Genomic DNA, 21,076 nt, shown 5'->3' on the forward strand with positions numbered 1-21,076 from the left:
AGATGATTCTAGCTTGATAACATGTTGTGACTTTGTAGACTCAGATGAATGGTTCTCGCATATCATAAGATATTTGACTGATGGTACCTCTCCTGATTCCGCTAATAGGAACACTAGGGCTAGAATCCGCAAGCTGTCTGCTAGATATATCATCCTTTCTAATGTCCTTTATCGAAGGGGTTATGATGGTCTTCTCCTTCATTGTCTTAACAAGTCAGAAATCCCCATTGCTCTTGAAGAGGCACATTCAGGTGCCTATGGGGGGCATTTTGGGGGCAAATCCCTGGTTCATAGGTTGCTTCGTATGGGATACTATTGGCAAACTATGCAGAAGGATTCCTTTTCATTTGTTAAAAAATGTCATCAATGTCAACAACACAATAATCTGATTCATGCTTCTGCCCAAGAACTTCGTTCTCAAGTAGCTTCTTGGCCTTTCTCCGCATGGGGTTTGGATCTTATTGGAAAAATTTCTCCTCCTTCATCTCAAGGACACACCTTCATTATAACTGTAACAGATTACTTTACGAAGTGGGTAGAAGCTATTCCTCTTCGCTCTACTACTGCTGAAGTGATTTGTCAATTTCTCTTAGAAAACATCATTTCTCGATTTGGGATACCTTCCACTATTATCTCAGATAATGGGACATCGTTTAAAAACAAGGATGTGAAGAAATTCCTCGAGAAGTATCATATCAAACATCGATTTTCTACACCATATTATCCTCAATCAAATGGCCAAGCCGAATCATCCAATAAAATAATTGAACAAATTCTTCGTAAAACCGTAAATAAGCATGGTAAGGATTGGAGTAACCAGCTAATCTATGCTCTTTGGGCCTACCGAACGAGTGTACGAATTGCTACGGGAACTACTCCTTATAATCTTGTTTATGGTGCTGATGCTATTATGCCCTTAGAGTTAGAAATTCCATCACTTAGGGTTTCTCTTAAAGGTATAGTAGATGATGACTCTTATAGGGAACAATGACTTCAACAGCTTGAGATGCTTGATGAACAGCGCATAAACACTCTTGAACATATTCAAGCATATCACAAAACTCTACAACGAAGCTATAATGACAAGGTTATTCAACGTTCCTTCTCAGTAGGTGACTTAGTCCTTTATGAGAATCAGCGCAATGTGAATGCCTTGCCTGCAGAAAAGGGAAAATTCAGTCCTAATTGGCTTGGACCATACATCGTTATTGAGGATTATGGATCAGGTGCTTACAAAATAGCGGATGTAGATGGTACACCTCTTAAAGAACCTATAAATGCTATGCACTTGCGTAGATATTATGCTTAATTCTTCATTCTTCATCTATCTTCTTTTTCAATTCTTCAACATTGGATAATATGTTAGTGTCTCTTAATTAAAGCAAAATAGAATTAAATGTTATGTTGTTTAATCTATATTGCTTCGTTCCTGACAAGCGTGTCTCCTTACTTTATAGTTTGTCTTGAATTCATTAATGTAAATTGTAAAAGGTTTACATTTCTCATTATGCTAGCATATTATACAATGTCTTTATGTATTAAGTAGAATCGTATCATGTTGTGTTTAAATTCAGAATTAAATCACATTAGTTATATGATTCTTAGGCTTAATGCATATTTTCTTCCTTATCATCAATGTAGTACTTGATTAAACATTTTAATTAAGTCACACATGTATCAATTTAATCATGGAGCATTGAGAAGTCAATCACATGGAAATTAAATTCTGAACATACATGTACATTTACCAAATGTATTAGATTTAATCAAAACAAAATATACATTGTTTTAAGCATTAAAGATAACACATTTGAGACAAAGGAGAAGCATGTATATATACATATATATGTGTGGATCGTATACAAATCTAGGTCACTGTACATCCAAAATGTGACCTCTCTTTTACATCATAAAATCATCTCCTATCCCTAGGGCTAGTGGCTGGAGAGTGTCGACTGGACGCTCCCTCCTGATCTGGCCGTGAAGGTGGACCCATGGGTGTGTAGCGTGATACAGATCGTGAGTGACTCCGAGAGGAACTCATACGATCCCTATCCATAAGGATCGCGCGATAGGTGGTAGCCTCGGTCTGAGCCGCTGCTAGATCTCGCCGCGCCTGCTGGCGGTCCTCTGATAGGACTCTCTCTCTCCCTCCATATATCTACCTATACTTAGAATGGGAAAAACAAATCCCCATGCTGACCCGCTTTCCCCTGAGGCCTATAGGAAATCTATGAGGAACTGGGGATCTGTGCTATCATGGAAATGTCTGTCATTGCCTACTAAATCAAGGAACGCCATTCCTGCACATTAGCTATGGCAGTAGAACAGATTTTTGTTAGTACCATTCTATGTCATCAAAACATTAATCAATCAATATAAACCTACTATACCTGGATCTCCCTCACGCCAGTAGGGATCATGATATGGTAGTATCTGTGACTGAGAACCGCTAGGCTCCCCTCGCTCGTATACTCTATCCACAATGGGTGTAGGCTGGACGGTACTGGTGACAGGTCTCCGTATCACCTCTTGTTCCCCCTGTTGGGGAATAAGAGGTGGATCCAGAGCTATGGTATCGTCTCCTGAATGGTGGGGAGCTGCATCTGACTCCTCCTCATCATCTCTATCCTCCTCCTCATCATCCTCCTCATCATCATCATCCTCGTCCTCATCTGCATCATCACCTACATCCTCCTCATCCTCCTCTCTATCTGCATCCTCATCCTCCTCCTCCTCGTCACTGGGTTGATCGCCTGTAGGTGGATCAGGATCTCCCACCTCCTCATGACCCTCTCCCTCCTCTGGCTCCTCTGACCTGGATCCCTTGTCCTCGTCTCAGTCTCCATGTCTCCATGGGCCTGGATAGCCTGTACGATGATCTGGTGGAAAGATAGGACCTTGATATGATCTCATGAACCATGAAACATATCTACGCTGTGCTCTAGGCTCTGCGGAATAGTCGGTGACTACATCCTGATCAGATCCCTCTAAGTCTATTGTCTCAATATCATCTACCATCGGTCTCGCTACTGCTCTAGGTCTGGGACGGACCCGTGAGTGTCGAGTATAGATGGGCACATCGGCTGGAACACACTGCTCTAGTCCAAACTGCCTCCATACTTGGTCAAAGTAGAAAGGGACTATGATGTGTGCATATCGTCCTCGTAGTAGGCGGTTCCTCTGTAGACATGCTAACTATCTCTCCATACCATCCCATCTGTGCATCAGTAGGTAAGGTCTCCACACTATCACCTCGGATATCAGTCTGTCAACAATCACTCTCCAATACAACAAATCGCCAAATCTCCACTCTCTGGTAAGTGGATAAGCGAACACCCTAGGTCGCTTGCTCACTGTACTCAGTGAAAAGTCGATGGGCCTGGTGCATGTGAAATGCTCTAAAATCCACACCTGTAGAAGTGTGCATGTCATCAAACTGCAACCCTATCCAAATACATACTCTTCAAGGTCGTGATAGAGATGTGCAAGCATACTCCGACCCCATGCATACACTCTCCTGTGTCTCTCCATCGCTTTGATACACCATGTGAGGCCCCCATGCATGTGTGTCCCTCGCCCATTAGGGCAGACGGCTAGTGCTATGATGGCTATCATAAGGCGTCTCAGAAGTGGTACCTCCCCTGTAGGATGTAAGAGCCAACTGACCATGATGCGACCTCTCGTCTCGCTCGGCATGACTCTCCCTATGCAATACACCTGCTCTCTCTGATGATCCTCCACTAACCGATCGGTCGCGTATGTAACTGTCACTCCTCTGATAGGAAGACGAAGTATACGGTACACATCCTCGAGTGTGACCGTCAGCTCTCCTACTGGAAGGTGAAAGGTGCATGTGTCAGGATCCCATCGCTCCATCAAGGCCATCAGCATCGCAGGATGAAATCGAATGTCCAGCATCAGAATCACGTACCACAATCCTACAATCGATAGAGTGTCTCTCTCTAACTGAGTCAGCTGCGGAATCTGATCTTGCAAAGTGCGAAGAATATGTCCCGCTGTGTGCTCTCTCATGTACGGGAGACCCTGCAACATGAAAACATGACGATAATCAGTACTCGATCATCAAAATCGCAAATGCAAACTGTTGCACATCGTATGCAAGCCCCGAACCTCTCGCCAGGCCTTGATTGGGGACCATGGCGCCCTGATGGGGACCATGGCGCCCTGTCAGGGACCATGGCACCCTGAGGGGACCATGGCGCCCTGCAGGGACCATGGCACCCCTGTCAGGGACCAGGGCACCCCTCAGGGACCATGGCACCCTGGGTGGGCCCCGATCAGCCTTCGAGGCCCGCATACGATCATGAAAAAGTCAAACATGTGAAAAATCAAAAGTCAAATGTTTAGTCAACTCACCTCGTCCAGTGGCTCGTCGTCGATCACGGCCTGGCGCAGGCTCTCAATCCTCGTAGGACGCTCTGGTCATCGTGAAGGCATGATGATGGCTAGGTGGGCTCCGCTACACTAAATAGTATCCTGAAATTGACAAAGTGATGAATACAAGTGTCACTTTCGAAGTATATACTCTTGTTCGTTTATTCTTACTTTGTGAAACCCTAATTTTTCCTTTGTCATTCATTTTATCATAACTTGAGTTTGGGAGATGCGATTTTTGAGCCGTTCATTGCGTTGGAATCGTATTTTCCTTCTCTTACCCCCGGGATGTTCCAAAAAAGTGCTCTGATGAAGCCTATTTTGCGAACACCCCTCATCAACACTCTCTTACACAATTTGTCGCAAGTAAACATGCTACCCTGTTTCACCTCCCTAAATAAGCAAGTCAAAACAGGGGGGGGCATATAGCTACTCACAGATTTCATCACTTTCCCTAGTAAGCATTAGGTGATTTTGTGATCTAACGTTTGTTTTGTAGGGTGTAGTTCCTAACTGTGTACTGCAGATACCGCTGGGGGCTTCATCCGACAACTTATGGATATATCCTTTTTTCAAATGATGTTTACTTTTCTGTACTTTAGCTTGCATATGCACGTAGTACTCATATGACCGCTAAAGTGGGGGCTAAATGTAGCATCGTAAATTGTACGCACTCGCTAGGGTGGTACAATTTCACACCTAGTTTAGCACCTGCCTTAGTGCATTTTGCATTCTGCATTGCATTTCTCCTTAAGCACTTAATTAATCAAATTAATTAGGTCTAAGGTTCCATTTCATCATTCTTTACATCACAAAGTTGGGCCCTTTCACTAAAGCACGCCCTTCGCATTTTATTCCTTCAATGCATCACTTAATCAAAAACCCTAATTAAGTCCTATTCTGAACTTGGGGGCTTGGTTTTGGGGTCAAAACATCTCGAAATCACCTGTAACTTCGGGATTCTCTCTAAAATCATCATATCCGACGGCCCTGAAAATTTGGTGAAAAGTTGCCAGGACCGTGGCGCTCGGTGCACATGGTCCCGGACATTTTTCCCGAAATTTTAGGAGCGCGATCCAATCATGAAATAAAGCTTAACCCCAAGAAATTGGTAGGATATTCAATCTCTAGGTTGGCCAAAATATGAATTTACGATCTAGGGTTTCATACATAAAAGGCTCTCTTTCCTCATTTGAAAGGATCAGATTTTTGTTTCCAGGAACTTCATATGCAGCGAAAGAGCAGATCTTTGAGGACTTCAACATCTTACAACATCTTTCTATCAAGCATCTATCAAATTCATTCATCCACTTAGGGCTTGGAAGACATTGAAGAACAATAGGAGATTACCGACTGAAGATTGGCTTGTACTCCTCCCTTGAGGGTTGGGTATGATTTTGTATTATTTTCATGTCTTTGCATAAGCTTTGATACATCATTTATTCATGCTTTAGATCACATTGCATCTTGATTTAAAGCATTTACATTACCATTTGCAAGCAATTAGGGTTTACTTTCTAGGTTGCTCTAGTTTGCTTTCTTGCATTTTTGGACCTTGCACACACACTAGGTCTGCACACACAATATATTTTACAAAACAACTTGGCTATTCGTGGAGGTGGAAATCACCGAAGCGGGGGTTTGAATAAGGCAAAACCCTATATAGCCGCCCCTCCCCCTTTTCAGATATTATTGCAGGTTTTGGGATTTAGACGATGCCGCAGGATATAGGTCTGGGGAGAGAAAGTTGGGACAACACCCTGTGTGAAATTGCAGAGCAGGAGACCGGGACAGGGGCCCTGGGCGCCCTGGTCCTACCAGGACAGGGGCGCTGGGTGCCCTGGTCCCTGGGACAGAGGCGCTGGGCGCCCTGGTCCTCCGGACAGACAGTTTGCAGACAGTTTCCAGACAGTGTTTCAGAGTGCAGAACAGTGGTTTCCGGTGCAGTTTTCAGGACAGTGGCGCCCGCGCCCCGGTCCCAAATATTTTCAGTCTGATTTTGACTCCGGGTACATATCTACATTCTTATTTTATCCTTATATTTACAGCTGTTCATTGTTTAAATCTCAATTCTGGAATCTTGTTATTGGTTCATACTTGCATTTTGGGATTAGAGGTTTGAACTTGCATTGCTTGATCTTACAATTTCAACAAGGGAATAGGAATCCTAATAGATATCCCATGGCTCTGTCTTTCACCAAAAGAAGTAGCCAATCGTGCGATATCTCTAGGCTCTTTTGTATTCCGTAATGTGTGTCAAAGAGTAGGATTAGGGTATGTTGACCTAGTCTCGCGTTTTCCCCCACACAGAAGCAAACCCTCAAGGACATTCAGATAGAAATATCTGACCCTATTTTAATCTGATGTGATAACACAAGTACAATCAACATTTCAAAGAATCAAGTTATGCACTCAAGGACAAAGAATATTGCTATCAAATACCACTCTCTTAGAGAGAAGGTTGCAGAGAAAGAAGTGAAGGTAGAATATGTTCCTACAAGTGAACAAGTCACTGATATCTTCACAAAACCTCTATCGGTAAACACATTTGAATATCTAAGACACAAGTTAGAAGTTTTCTCACCCACTCTATGCACTTAAATGTGTATGGAGACCTATGGTTTAGGGGGAGTTCACATTCATACATTTTTTACTCTTGGACCATATGCTGGACATAGGGGAGATCATATGTTTGTGTGGTAGTACTGGCTAGTTTGAAGCTTTGGGAAGTTCTCTATTCAATTTGTTTATCTATAAAAATTACAAATGGGCTATCCAGAGAAAGGGTAGAGTGGTATTACCTACTAGTAATTGGTGTCTGAGACCTTTTTAATTATTGTCAAAGGGGGAGATAGTGCATATTATGAGCCCAGGTTGTGGAGGTTAACCCAATAATATGTGTGTTGACACCAATGCCAAAGGGGGATGTTATTGGCATTGTATTGTCATTGATGTCAACCAGTAAGTATGTCAATTAGTATGAAAGATGTTGTTACTAGAATTGGAGATTGTTGGCATGTTGATGTCAACCGGTATGGGATGTCAACCGATAAGTCTATTAATCGGTAAGCAAGAAAACTAGGTAAGTAATTGCAGTCCAGGATAGCATTTCCTAACTGACAAAACAATGAACTGCATAATATGAAGGTTAACCGATTAGTGTATATCAGTAGCATGTTCATTCAATGAGTGAGTTTGAACCAACATAATCAAGTGAGCTGGATGCTGAAAGAGATGTCACATGGACTCCAAGTGGCAAACATGTAGTGGTAGGTGAATGGTGCATTGACGAGGTAGTTGTCAACTAGGTCGGTATTAAATGTCGACTGCAAAAATCATGGATCAGTTGCAAAGGATTGTGGCTCAAAGGAGATCAAAGGGAAATATTTTATTCTTTGAAATTATGATCGAAGCAGGATATCTGACCATTTTGAGAAAGAAATAGTCAGATCATTCATTGTGATCGACAAAATCAAGACAGATGAATAGAGTCCAGTTTGCTAAAAGTAGTAAATGTTTATTGGAAGAATAAAAAAGAGGACAAATCTTTTTGTTGAACTATTGCAAGTTGCCAATTCAATAAGATGAGATGTGATTTGATACGGATCAAGGTCGGTGAAGAAAACCTTAAGCATGTGAAGTTTGAGTTTTGTTTTGGCGGGAAAGAATGTATATAAATATGCAGAACAAAGACTTAAGAAATTAGATAGTATATCAGATGAGTGATGAGAAAGTGTGATTCTGCTAGGTTAATCAGTTTGAGTGATGATAGAAAAATCTTGAAGTGACTGAGTGTTATTTGAAGAACCGGTAAGGAAAGTTTAACCAACAAGGTTTAAGGTAACTAGTAGACAGTTATAGAGTGTAACAATTCATCTAACTGGCAAGATAGCAACAACGAGTGAAGGAGAGAAGAGTGAGTTTCATAGAAGATCTGGCAAGGTAGAAACTGAGTTGTAGAGGATTCAGATAGTAAGAATAAAGGACCCGTAGAGAAGAGAAGCAATGTTACATAAACGAGTTTAACTGACAGAGAGAATTGTTTGCAGGGGTTACAAAACTCATTTGTAACAACTGTTTATCATTGTATTGTTTTATGTCTCATCGTATTTCACTAAGTGGGTGCTCGGTGTAGGGGTTGGTGCTCGTTTGGGTAGGTGCCCATAAATTTCTAGGGGTTGGTGCTCCTTGGGTTGGTGCCCTAAACATTGTAAAATTGTTATTTCATTATGGTGCTGGATTGGAGCAGTAGATCTCAAGCAACATTTATCACCAAGGTTTTTACCACATTGGGTTTTCCTCGTATATCCAGTGTTATGTGACGTGCTCTTGTGTGTGGTTGCTTGTTAGTGCCTTCATTATCCTACCAGTTGCACACATTATTTGAAATTGTTTATAATCACTGATTCACCCCCTTCTCAGTGACATCTTATGTTCTATAGATGATGACAATGATATTGATATATCTAAAGAGACTGTGGTATAATGCAAGTTAACTCTATTTCTAGATGATGAAATAAGAAGAATAAGCCTCTTTTATAGAAGTCTCTAGGAGAACCAAGGGTTTAGATTAAGATGTTAAAAGAAACTCAATAGGATTAAGAGGGGGAAATAAGATAGAGAGATGAGATCAAGTGATGGGTGAGATTTTAGTAAATGTGTTGTCACATGAAGAGAGGAGAGAGAAAATGATAATGAAAAGGAACAAGACACTTTTCACATGCCTACAAATTTAGATTTTGATCCATGTGAACAAGTTGGAGGGCTAAGATTAGAAAGAAGAGAATAATGAATTAAATAAATAAATAAAATTATTTATTTAATTAATAGAAGAAAACTATGGCTCTAGAATAATTAAAGTAATTAGATATTTATTTTATTTTATTTTACAAAGAAAAGTCTAATGAATTAATTAAAAATTTGAATATATTTATTTAATTAATAACCGAAATTATGGTGTCAGAAGATTAGCTTTACATAATTATGTATTCCTCCCTTATTTCCCTCATGTCTTCTATTACATCTGACCCTTTATATATCTCTCAGTGAGGTGATACCTTTCAAAGTAATAATTGAAATAATTCCTTGCATGGTTAATACTTTTTTCTTGTCTATCATTAATTAGGATATTCTTAATTGGAGGGGAATATTCCCACCATGTTACCAATAGTGCCAATCAATGAATTTTAAACCATCATTTGCCATAACATCTGACACTTTATTCCCTTTTCTACAAGTATGTCTAACTTTCCAACATGGTATCAAAAATTTCAATGTTACATTTCAATTTATAAATAAATTGGCATATAATATCTTAAAAAATTAGTCGAATCTTAAATAGCTATTTATATGTTTTTTTCTAGAAAACATATATAAGAAAATTACTAATAATTTTTGTTTTTAATTAATTTTATGCTAGATATATTTATTAATTATTATATAAATTAAATAAATTTGAATCTAATATATTATTTTAATAATTTAATAATTGTAACAATAATGGCAATTAATTGAGGTTATTAATGATTGAATTGATAATAAGAGATTCTTAATGTAAAACATAGTCAGTCGTATATCAAATTTTCATTGTTCTTAATTAATAATAGTGATAGATTGATATACAAGAATTTTACTTTCTATGATAATTTTTTTTAGAATAGATAATTTTAAAAAATCTATTTTTTAATTGTATATAAAAATAAAAGAAATATAAATTAGTAAGACATTTGTTGAATTATTTTATGAAATAAAAATATATTTTAATACATTCAAAAACCTTCAAATCTTAGTTTCATATATATATATATAGTGTTATTATGAGGGTTTGGTAACTACTAAGAAGGGTGGAGGGGGTGAATCAATAGTTAAACAAATATGCAATACTTTAAAAACACTTCAAAAACCAGTATCGATATCTACTCAAATAGTCCTTTAAACTGATTTATCAAACCATTCACTTAAGTGTTCATCAACATGCAAATAAAGTAAAGATATCAAATTCACATATCAATAATGCATCACCACATGAACACAAAGATTTTCACATGGAAACCCAAATGGGAAAAACCATGGTGGGAATTAGCACCCACAAAATATTTGTACTCTTTCAGAATGCGTTTGGTTAAAGGCCTAGAGCGGTTAGGAGCTCTACAATATGCCAAGTTAAGAGAAGACCTTGTTAGGAGTCACTTGGTTAAGGAATTTCACCTTATCCCTATAAGGAGCTCTACCCTGTTAGGAGTAACCTTTTTAGAGGATTTTAAACTCAAGCTAATGAGCCACCTGGTGAAGGGATTTTCCAAATAAGACCTATTAGGATCTACCTGGTTAAGGGATTTCAAACTACTGTAATTGTTAGGGAACAACAAGGCAAATGATCTGATCACAACACTTCCTTGTTTGCTAGTATAGATCCTTTTTAGCTCAATTTTGCTTCTCACATGTAGACTCTTCAATCTAGTTTGGCACACTCTTCTTCTCAAATCATCGACACAAAATCTCTTCTCAAACTCAACCTAAATACACTTTTCAACTAGGTCCATTACATAACCCTAACTACATTTAAAATACATTGAATTTACATTTACAAATCATTATAAGTCATTCCATATCATGATAGATCATTACAACAAATTTCAAGACAATTTCCACCGTTGAATGATCACCACTCATCACCGCACATCGATTCGATAAGCAATCAAACCCTTGTCACATTCTGCTAAGCACTTTGCCATTTCCTAAGAACTTCGATCCTTGTACATGCTTAAATATAATCTTATCATTACACATAATTTTTGACACATCATCACTAAGTTATGAACATGATAAGATCCACCACCAAACCATAAATCATTATCGATCAAAAGATCTGTTACCGGTATACATTCTTCTTCACAGAGTTTATGACAGTAAATCACAACTCACTCAATATACTGAATTTTCTGATGTAGTGTGGAAAATAGATGCATGTTCTTGTCTTTAACGCTCTTGTAAAACCGCAACGAATAACTCCTCACCAATCGTCCATACCAGTGTCTTGATCATCGCACTGTTCCTTCTTACCGGTTTACAACAACTTAGTAGTTTTGTTTTCTAATACATTCTTCTACTGATCAGGCTTTACCGATAGGCCTAGATGACTTATATGACTCAACAAACATGGTTGCCATCAATGAAAACATAAATAAAGTCATTAAACAACTTACAACTATATCATCATCATCTAGCCAACAATCTCTATCAACTTTACCAACTTTACCGATCATCTTATCATCTCATCATCTCATCAGCTATGCCAATAATCTCCCCCTTTGGCATTTTGATGGAAACAACAAAATGGAAATACCAAAAAACTCATCAAAATCTCATCATGCAAAACTAGATGCTCACCATACATAATTGTTAGAGTTCCAGTTATGACTGCTTCACTTGATCTTCTATGCTCTTCTCCTTCTTTGATTTACTTCTCCCCCTTTGACAAAAATGCAAAAGGTGCAAAGTGTCAAATTCATCTTTTATTGCTCTTGTTTTCATCATCTCAGCTGCTCCTCCTGAGGAGCAGCCCACTTCTCATCAATCCACTATGAAAGATCTTCAATTAGTCCACTAGATTAATGCTTCAAAAAAATCTTAGTTGACCTTCGGTAGGGGTATAACCCCTAGCTTGCCTCTGAGATATTCAAAGGTCACTTTAGGCAATCACTTAGTGAATATATCAACCAACTGCTCCTTACTTGACACATGCTCCATCCTGACTGTCTTTTCCTGCACTATCTCTTTGAAAAAATGATACTTTGGTTCAATGTGCTTTGTTCTAGCATGGAATACTTGGTTCTTTGAAATACTTATTTCGCTTGTATTATCACAATATATGACCACCGGTTCTATTACACTCTCCTTGAATCCTTCCAATACATGTCTCATCCATATAGCTTGTGTACAATACATGGATGCAACCACATACTCTACTTTTGTTTTAGACTGAGAAATACAACTTTGTTTCTTACTGGTCTAGGATACCAGTCTTTGTTCTAGAAAGAATGCGCCATCGGTTATGCTCTCCTAGTCATCTATATTTCCTACCCAATAAACATCTGTGAACACCTTCAACGAGAAGTTGCCTTTGTATGGATACCATAATCCATAATCAAAAGTTCCTCTAAGATACTTGAAAATTCTCTTCACTGCAACCATATGAGTATCTTTAGGAATATTCTAAAATCTAGCCACTATACCAACTACATGAGCAATGTTTGATATGCTATGAACAACATAGTATAGTTTTCCAATCATGGATCTATACTCAATTTTATTCACTAGATCTTAATCATCATCCTTTGATAATCTGTAACCTATAATCATAGGGATTCCAATGAGTTTACAATCTTCCATTCCAAAGGTTTTCAATACCTCCTTCACATATTTGGACTCACTGATAAAGATGCCTCCTTTCATCTGTTGGACCTGCAAACCAATGAAAAATTTGATTTCTCCTATCAAAGACATTTCAAACTCCTTTTTCATTTCTTCTGCAAAAGATAAACTCATGTCATCATTTCCTCCAAATATGATATCATCTACAAATACTTCTGCAATCAATAACTTATCTTCTTCTATATTCAGGTAAATATTGTTGTCCTCATTGGTTCTCTAAAATCCAATCTTTATTAGGTGTGAATGGAGTCTCGCAAACCATGCCCTTGGAGCTTGTGTTAACCCATATAAAGATTTATGCAATTTGCACACCATGTTCTTGTCTTCAATTAATGCAAACCCATCTGGTTGTTCAATGTAAACCTCTTCTTCTAGAATTCCATTCAAAAATGCAGACTTAACATCCATTTGGTAAACCTTGAATCCCTTAAATGCTGCAAATGCAAGTAACATTCTTACTCCTTCAAGTCTAGCAATTGGTGCAAATGTTTCTCCATAGTCTTCACCTTCTTCTTGTGCATATCCTTTGAAAACTAGTCTAGCCTTGTTTCTAACCACTTTACCATCTTCATTCAGCTTGTTCTTGAACACTCACTTAGTACCAATCACATTTTTATCAACTAGTCTAGGGACAAGTGACCAAGTGTTTTTCTTCTCTATTTGATCAAGATCTTCATTCATAGCCTTTATCCAATCATCATCCTTGAGAGCTTCCTTCATTGCCTTAGGTTCTATTGTGGAAATCAAACAAGCACTTTCTTTGATCTTTCTTCTAGTTTTTACTCCAACATTCTTGTCTCCAATTATTTGATCTATAGAGTGATTCAACTTTACATATCTAGGTATAATTGGTTCCGATATAGAAGTTTCTTCTTGTTCTTCATCTTCATCTTCTTCATCTACCAGTTGAGCAGTATCCTCCACACTATTTTTATCAATATCATTTTGAACTTTGGGTTCAATAATCCCTAGCTTCTGTTCATCTACTACATCAGACTTGTTGGTATCATCAGATTTCTTCACAACTAGGGTTTCCAGTCTGAATGCTCTTCCACAATCTTTGTAGTCCACTATCAACTTCATCAAAGTAGTAGTCAAAAGATCTTCTATGTTTCTATCACTCTTCAGATGTGCTCTCAAAAATGCTAAGTGAAACTTGAGACTATAAAACACCTTTTTATTGCCTTTTACTAAACCAATTGAACATACCCTAATCACTGTTCAACTCTAAAACTTTATACCGACACACATATCACATTCAATTTACTAGTTTGAGATGTAACCTATTCAAAATTAGTCTATAACATCATATAGCATCAAAACATGCATATTTGACTTACTGCACACCATTTAGGGGGTCTGAAAATGGATCTGACAATATGCTTCCCCCTAAGATTCATACATAGCTTATTTTTCCTATGAGAGATTCTCCATACCTGGTGAAGAATTGGAGTCCTCTGATGTTTTCTCCTCACTTTTATTCTTCCATATCTTATTCATCTCACTTCTTGTTTCTTCCATATCTACCATCTTCTTTCCTTTTTGTTGAACAGATTGATTAACCGACTTGTTCATTCTAGCTCTACAAAACTTTGCAAGGTGTCTCGGTTTGTGACAATGGAAACATGCCATTCTAGATGCTCTCTAGGGTCCATCATTGCCTCTATTAGTTCTTCTCTAGAAATTCATAGCTACATGACCAAAGTTGTTTCAGATTGAACATGTCACATTCCATCTATTCTCCATTTCATATGGACTAGACCGGTTCACATATGGTCTCTACCAAGCAGGGTTCATTTGGTCATTGTAAGATATCTACCAAGTAGGGTTCCTCTGGTCATTGTAAGATCTATGCCATTCACTATTAGAACTTTGATTCATGTAAGATCTCTGATTGTTCACTCTTGACCTGTACTCATCAGCTCAATGCCCATACTTGTTGCAATTGAAGCAATATCCATTAAAAGTACTAGGCTTATATCCTTGATATGCATTAGGTCTATATCCATCAAAAGTACTGGATCTACTTCTACAAACATTTGCAGTATGACCTACCTTATGATAGTTAAAATATACTAGTCTTGGTCTTTAGTGTAGATTTGGCTTCATGCATGGTGACCTTAGTACCAGATGGCTCTCCTTGTTCAAAGGTTGTGTATCCCAAGACATGTGTATCTTCGTTCTACCTTTGTGACTGAATCTACTCATCAATCATAACAATGCTCTTGTTGAATTTATCTAGTAACTCATTTGCATCAGCCAACTCCTTGGTAAGCACATCATTCTTCTTTGTAAGGCTTTCTCTAAGAGACATAGCCATGTCTAGATCAACTTGTATTTCCTCTTTTTCCACCTTTTCCTCCTTTTCCTCTTGAATATGTACATGTAGGGTACCAATCTCCTAGTTCAACTTTAAGATCTCATCCTCCTTATCTCTTATTTTTTCTTCAACTGTCCTTTTGGCTTCCAACTCTTAACTCATCCTAATGGTAAGGGATTCCATCTCTCTCCTCACATTATTCTTATCATCATTCAACTTTTCCACCTCATTAACCAAGGCATCAATGTTTGCTTCATTAGATGAATTTTTTTCATTCAGTTCCAACAACTGTTCAACCAACTCTTTTCTCTTAGACAATGAAGCTTTATATTTGACCTTTAGTTCATCATAGGCTTCTCCAGATTCTACAAGCCTATTTGAAAGCTCTCTGTAACTCTTTGAACCTTCCCCATGTTAGCCTTTAAGAGAATGAGGCTCTGATACCAATTATTATTATGAGGATCTGGTAACTACTAAGGGGGGGGGGGGTGAATTAGTAGTTAAACAAATTTACAATACCTTTAAAACACTTAAAAAATAGTACCAATAACTACTCAAATAGTCCTTTAAACTGATTTATCAAACCATTCACTTAAGTGTTCATCAACATGCAAATAAAGTAAAGATATAAAATCCACATATCAATAATGCATCACCACATGAACACAAATATTTTTCACATGGAAACCCAAATGGGAATAACCATGATGGGAATTAGCACCCACAAAATACTTGCACTCTTTCGGAATGCACCTGGTTAAAGGCCTAGCCTAGTTAGGAGCTTTACAATATGCCCAGTTAAGAGAAGACCCTATTAGGAGTCACTTAGTTAAGGGATTTCACCTCACTCGGTTAAGGGCTTTCACCTTAGCCCTGCTAGGAGCTCTACCCTGGTAGCAGTAACCTTGCTAGAGGATTTTAAACTCAAGCTAATGAGCCACCCAGTGAAGGGATTTTACAAATAAGACCTGTTAGGATCTACCTGGTTAAGGGATTTCAAACTATTGTAACTATTAGGGAACAACAAGGCAAATGATTTGATTGGAACACTTCTTTACTTTCTAGTACAGATCCTTTTTAGCTCAATTATGCTTCTCACATGCAGACTCTTCAATCTGGTTCGACACACTCTTCTTCTAAAATCATCGATGCAAAATCTCTTCTCAAACTTGACCTAAATACACTTTTCAACTAGTTCAGTTACATAACCCTAACTACATTCAAAATACATTGAATTTACATTTACAGATCATTCTAGATCATCAAAGATCATTACAACAAATTTCAAGACAATTTCCACCATTCAATGATCAGCGCTCATCATCGCACGTCGATTTGATAATCAATCAAACCCTTGTCACATTCTGCTAAGCACTTTGTTGTTTCCCAAGAAATCCAATCATTCTACACACATAAATACAATCTTATCATTACACATGTAGCGTCCTAAAATTGCGACACTTGCAATTTCGACCGCATTTGGGTCTTCACGATCGCGACGCAACACAGAACCTGAATGGAGACCCCGAAACTTGTCCACAACATCAAAAACTACATTTTTCCTGCACCCTGCCTGATCCCTCCTTGCACCTTGCTGTCCTGGGAGGTGGGACCAGACCACCCAGCGTCCTGGTCCTTCAGGACTAGGGCGCCTAGTGCCCTGGTCCCCCAGGACCATGGTGCCCAACGCCCTGGTCCCTGGCCCTATTTTGGGCCTGGTCTCCTATGGGGCTTCGGGTCTTTAAGTTTGCAAATTGGAAAATACTCTTTCCTAGTCGGCCCAAGGTCAGAAAAATCAGTCTATCAGCCCTAATTGACAAGTATATAAACTACATTTTCCTCTCCCATTTGGGTAGATGAAAAGGGGAAGGACATATGTTTACAAGACGCGAAAATGATATTCAAACATTCAAGCATTCAAGCATTCAAGCATTCCTTCAAGCAATTGATCATTCTAAGTCTCCATTCAAGGCTAAGTGTTGCATTCAAGACAAGGATTCAACCATTGAAGAGGAGATCACATACAACATACAACATACAACATACAACAACATCTACACCTTCACATGTAAGAATACAAACATTCTTACAACAAGGTACTAGTACTTGTTTTACATTACAAACATTTACATTTACAGCATTTCTCATTTCTTGGTTAATTCCAAAACCGGGGTTTGACCTAAGGGCAAACCCCTAATCCCTAACCCCCCAATCGTCTTCGCTTTTTTGTGTGTAGGTTGCAAGTACGCGGCTGTAATTGAAGATCTGGAATCCTTGTGCAGAGACGAACAGATCCCCCTTCGTTTCGCAGATTTTTCGGAGGACCGTGTGCACGCCGGGCGCCACCGTCCCATCAAATTTTGCTCAAATTTGCCGGACAACACTGTCTTGACAATTTACTACTAATTCTAGGTCCGTAGCTTCATCCTATATTCCTATCTCTGTTTATAAGCGAATCTTTCTCACTTTTCATGCATTCCTAGCTTAATTCTTCTATCTACATTCTTTACAAAAGAGGGTAGCCTTGCTGTCTTAACCCTTGAAACTCATTTAGAATCCAATCTTGCATTGTGTGGGATTGGATCTTGTGGGTTTCAACCCCTCTTTTGAATGTAAAGTCTCCCCTAAGTGAAAACCATCAATCCTAGTAACCTCCCTTCTCTCTCCTTGGAGTTGTAGAGGGGAGAGCAACTAGGGTTCAATTTTCCGCTTTACATTTTGGTGAACCCGACATGAACATCCTTTCTGATTATTCATGGTTAGATCTGAAAATTGGATTCCTTGATTACATTTCCATGTTTGATCTTTTGCAAAATTTTAGAGGTTAATTGCATAAAAACCCTAAATTTTCTTTTTAGTAATTAAGCTTGCGAAATGTCTAAATGTTAATGCTTGTTTTAGATCTACCCTTCTATTGCAAATTATCAATTCATATTTGTGCTTTAATTCTAAAAATTAAGTGGTTAAGTGTCAAAACCCTAATTTTTGAAACCCTCTTGATTCAACCTTTGTCCGACAATTTCACTGATCAAAACATCTCCAAATCAGCTGTAACTTTGGATTCCGCAATAAAATCATAATATCTTTCATCCCTGAAAATTTGGAAAAAAGTTGCGAGGACCGTGTGCACTCCGAGCGCCATCGTCCCCGACATTTTTTCTGAAATTTCGGGAGCTACATCTTAATGTATTTTCCTGCTAAAATCCAAAATTTTGGCTGATTTTATCAATTATAACACTTTCAAAATTACAGTCAAAGTTGGTCTAGTGATTGCTTGGATTAAGGCTCCTAATCATTCAAAAATTGTTGAAATTGAAATTTTGTGTCGAAATTGTGTTCTTACTGTCCTAAATCTGAAAAGTGTGTTAGCATTCATTCAAAATTTCAGTGCCTTATTCAAATTCTTGCAATTTGTGACTTTTGAAATTAAGTGTTTAATTACAACAACTTTGATTTCCACTTTCAAAATTGAATTTTGCGTGAAATTGAGTCAATTTTTAAATTTCAAAACTTGCATTGCTTTTGGTATTCCCTCTAAAATCATAAAATTCAAAATTTCAGTTTCCCTCTCTTTTCCAAAATTCAAATTTTGCATTTTTCAACGATCTTGGTAGGGCTCAATTTTGAGATTGCAACTTTAATTTGGCCTATCTACAAATCGTAAAATCACTCAATTTTTTTAGATTAGCTCTAAAATCATCATAACTGTCATCCCTGCAAATTTCAAAAAAAGTTGCGAGGACCGTGTGCACTCCGAGTGCCACGGTCCCTAACATTTTTTCCGAAATTTTGACAGATTGTCGTGATTGCATTTAACAGCTTAAATCTAGGAGATTGGCTGATTTTATTGAAATTTGCTACCTCTGAATTCAAAATCTTCTCTCCCTCTCTAGTGCATGAATTTTACAACAATAAGCCCTACTTACACTATTCCCGTTAGACGAAGCCTTAGAATTAAGTCTTTCCGAGGTTTAATTACTGAGGAGATGGAACTTAATTTGAATAGCCTTTTTAACGAGGACATGGGTAATTCCTCTAATCCTCCTAATGATGAAGAAGCTGTCCATGAGGTTTCTGTAGAACAACTTTCGAAATTGGATAACCAATTTGGTGATTTTCAGCAATGGATGTCTCAAGAATACCCTGGTAGTCAAGCTCTTCCTTTAATTGAGGGTCTAAAACATATGCTTCAAAGTGATAAGAATGGAATTGATATTTTGCGTGGTATTGCACACATTGTGGATTCGAATGTGATGCCTATGAAGAGTTGTGCTGAAACTTTAGGTTATACGCAACCTCCCACTCAAGTCAATCATTCTATTCCATTGACAACTTCTATTGCTAGCATACCTACCTTTACATCAAACATAATGACTACTTCTATACAAGACATTCCACCTATGATCACTAGTCATGGGGGCAATCCCTCTTCTTCAATTAACCCTCTTCCTTCATTCAATCCGACTTCTTCATTCATTCCTTCAATGAGTGTCCCTATTACATCTTCACAAATGAACATGACACAAGGGGGCAATTCATTTAACCATTCCATTCCTCCTTGTAGTGTTCCTCCTTTCCAATCATCTCCTATGACTAACTATCATAGTGTCCCACGACCTTACTCTCAATCAATGCCTTCTTTCAATAACATAACACCTCCATCACAATCTAACACGTCTAATATGAACTCTTCGACTGAAGCGACCATTAACAATCTTGCACAAATTGTCTCTTCTTTATAGCAACAAATTGCCTCTATGAATCAATCTAAGTTTAGTGTGCCCACATTTGATGTTGCGAGCCCACTTTCTCTTGACATTGTTCGAGCTATCCCTCCTAAACATGTTGAAATCCTGCATTTGGAGCTTTATAATGGTAAAGGTGATCCTCTAACACATGTTAAGACTTTTCAAACAATATGTACCGATTTTTCTTATGACCAAAGGTTGCTTGCAAAACTGTTTACTAGAACATTAAGAGATAAAGCCCTACAATGGTATTGCTCATTGCCTTCTTATTCTATTACTTGTTTTGAACAACTCGCAAATGCTTTCATTCAACAATTTCGAAACAATATAAGTCCTAAAGTTACTTTGATTGATTTAATGCATTGCAAACAAGGTGTTAAAGAAAAAGTGACTGATTTCATTGGTAGATATAAGCATTTGTACGCTCAAATTTCTTTTCCAGTGCCTGACAATTATATTCAAAGAATCTTTATTTCTAATTTACAAAAAGATATTCGAGATAAACTTCTGTTTTCTGAGTTTACTTCTTTCCAACAGTTGTGTGCAACTCTTCACAATTATCAACTGACTGTGAGTCAAATGGAACAATCACATCCTATGACTCCGAGTGATAAGGGTGATAGCAGTCAACAACCATTTGGAAAGTTTAAACCAAATAGAGATTCCATCAAATTCAATGAAAACATCATCAACAACAATGTGAATGCAGCATCAGGTGTGCCTCCTATTTCTAAGTTTTTCAAGAAAGAAAGAAAGTTTACTCCTTTGAATGAATCATTGCATAGTATTATGAATAAGTTATTGGAACAAAATGTGCTTACTCTTCCTCCTATAAGGCAAATAGATCCTGCAAAGATTAATTCACCCTATTTTGATAACAAATCTTTTTGTCAATTTCATCGTCAACCTGGGCATGATACTGAAAAATGTTTTGCTTTAAAGGGTAAAATTCAAGATTTGATTGATAATAATACTATCTCTGTTTCCGGAGTGAATGATAAAGGCAACACATCTGTAGCTCCTCCTAACCAAAATCTTCAGATTTTTATTGATCCATTACCTTCTCATACCTCTAATGCAATTGAGACTAATGATTCCTCTTTCTCATCTGATGGTCTTGTGTCTTTGACTCCAAATGTGATTAACTTCATAGAGCAGCAAGAAAACCCTAAAAAAC

This window comes from Cryptomeria japonica, chromosome 4, assembly GCF_030272615.1.
Source record: "Cryptomeria japonica chromosome 4, Sugi_1.0, whole genome shotgun sequence".
NCBI lineage: Eukaryota > Viridiplantae > Streptophyta > Pinopsida > Cupressales > Cupressaceae > Cryptomeria > Cryptomeria japonica.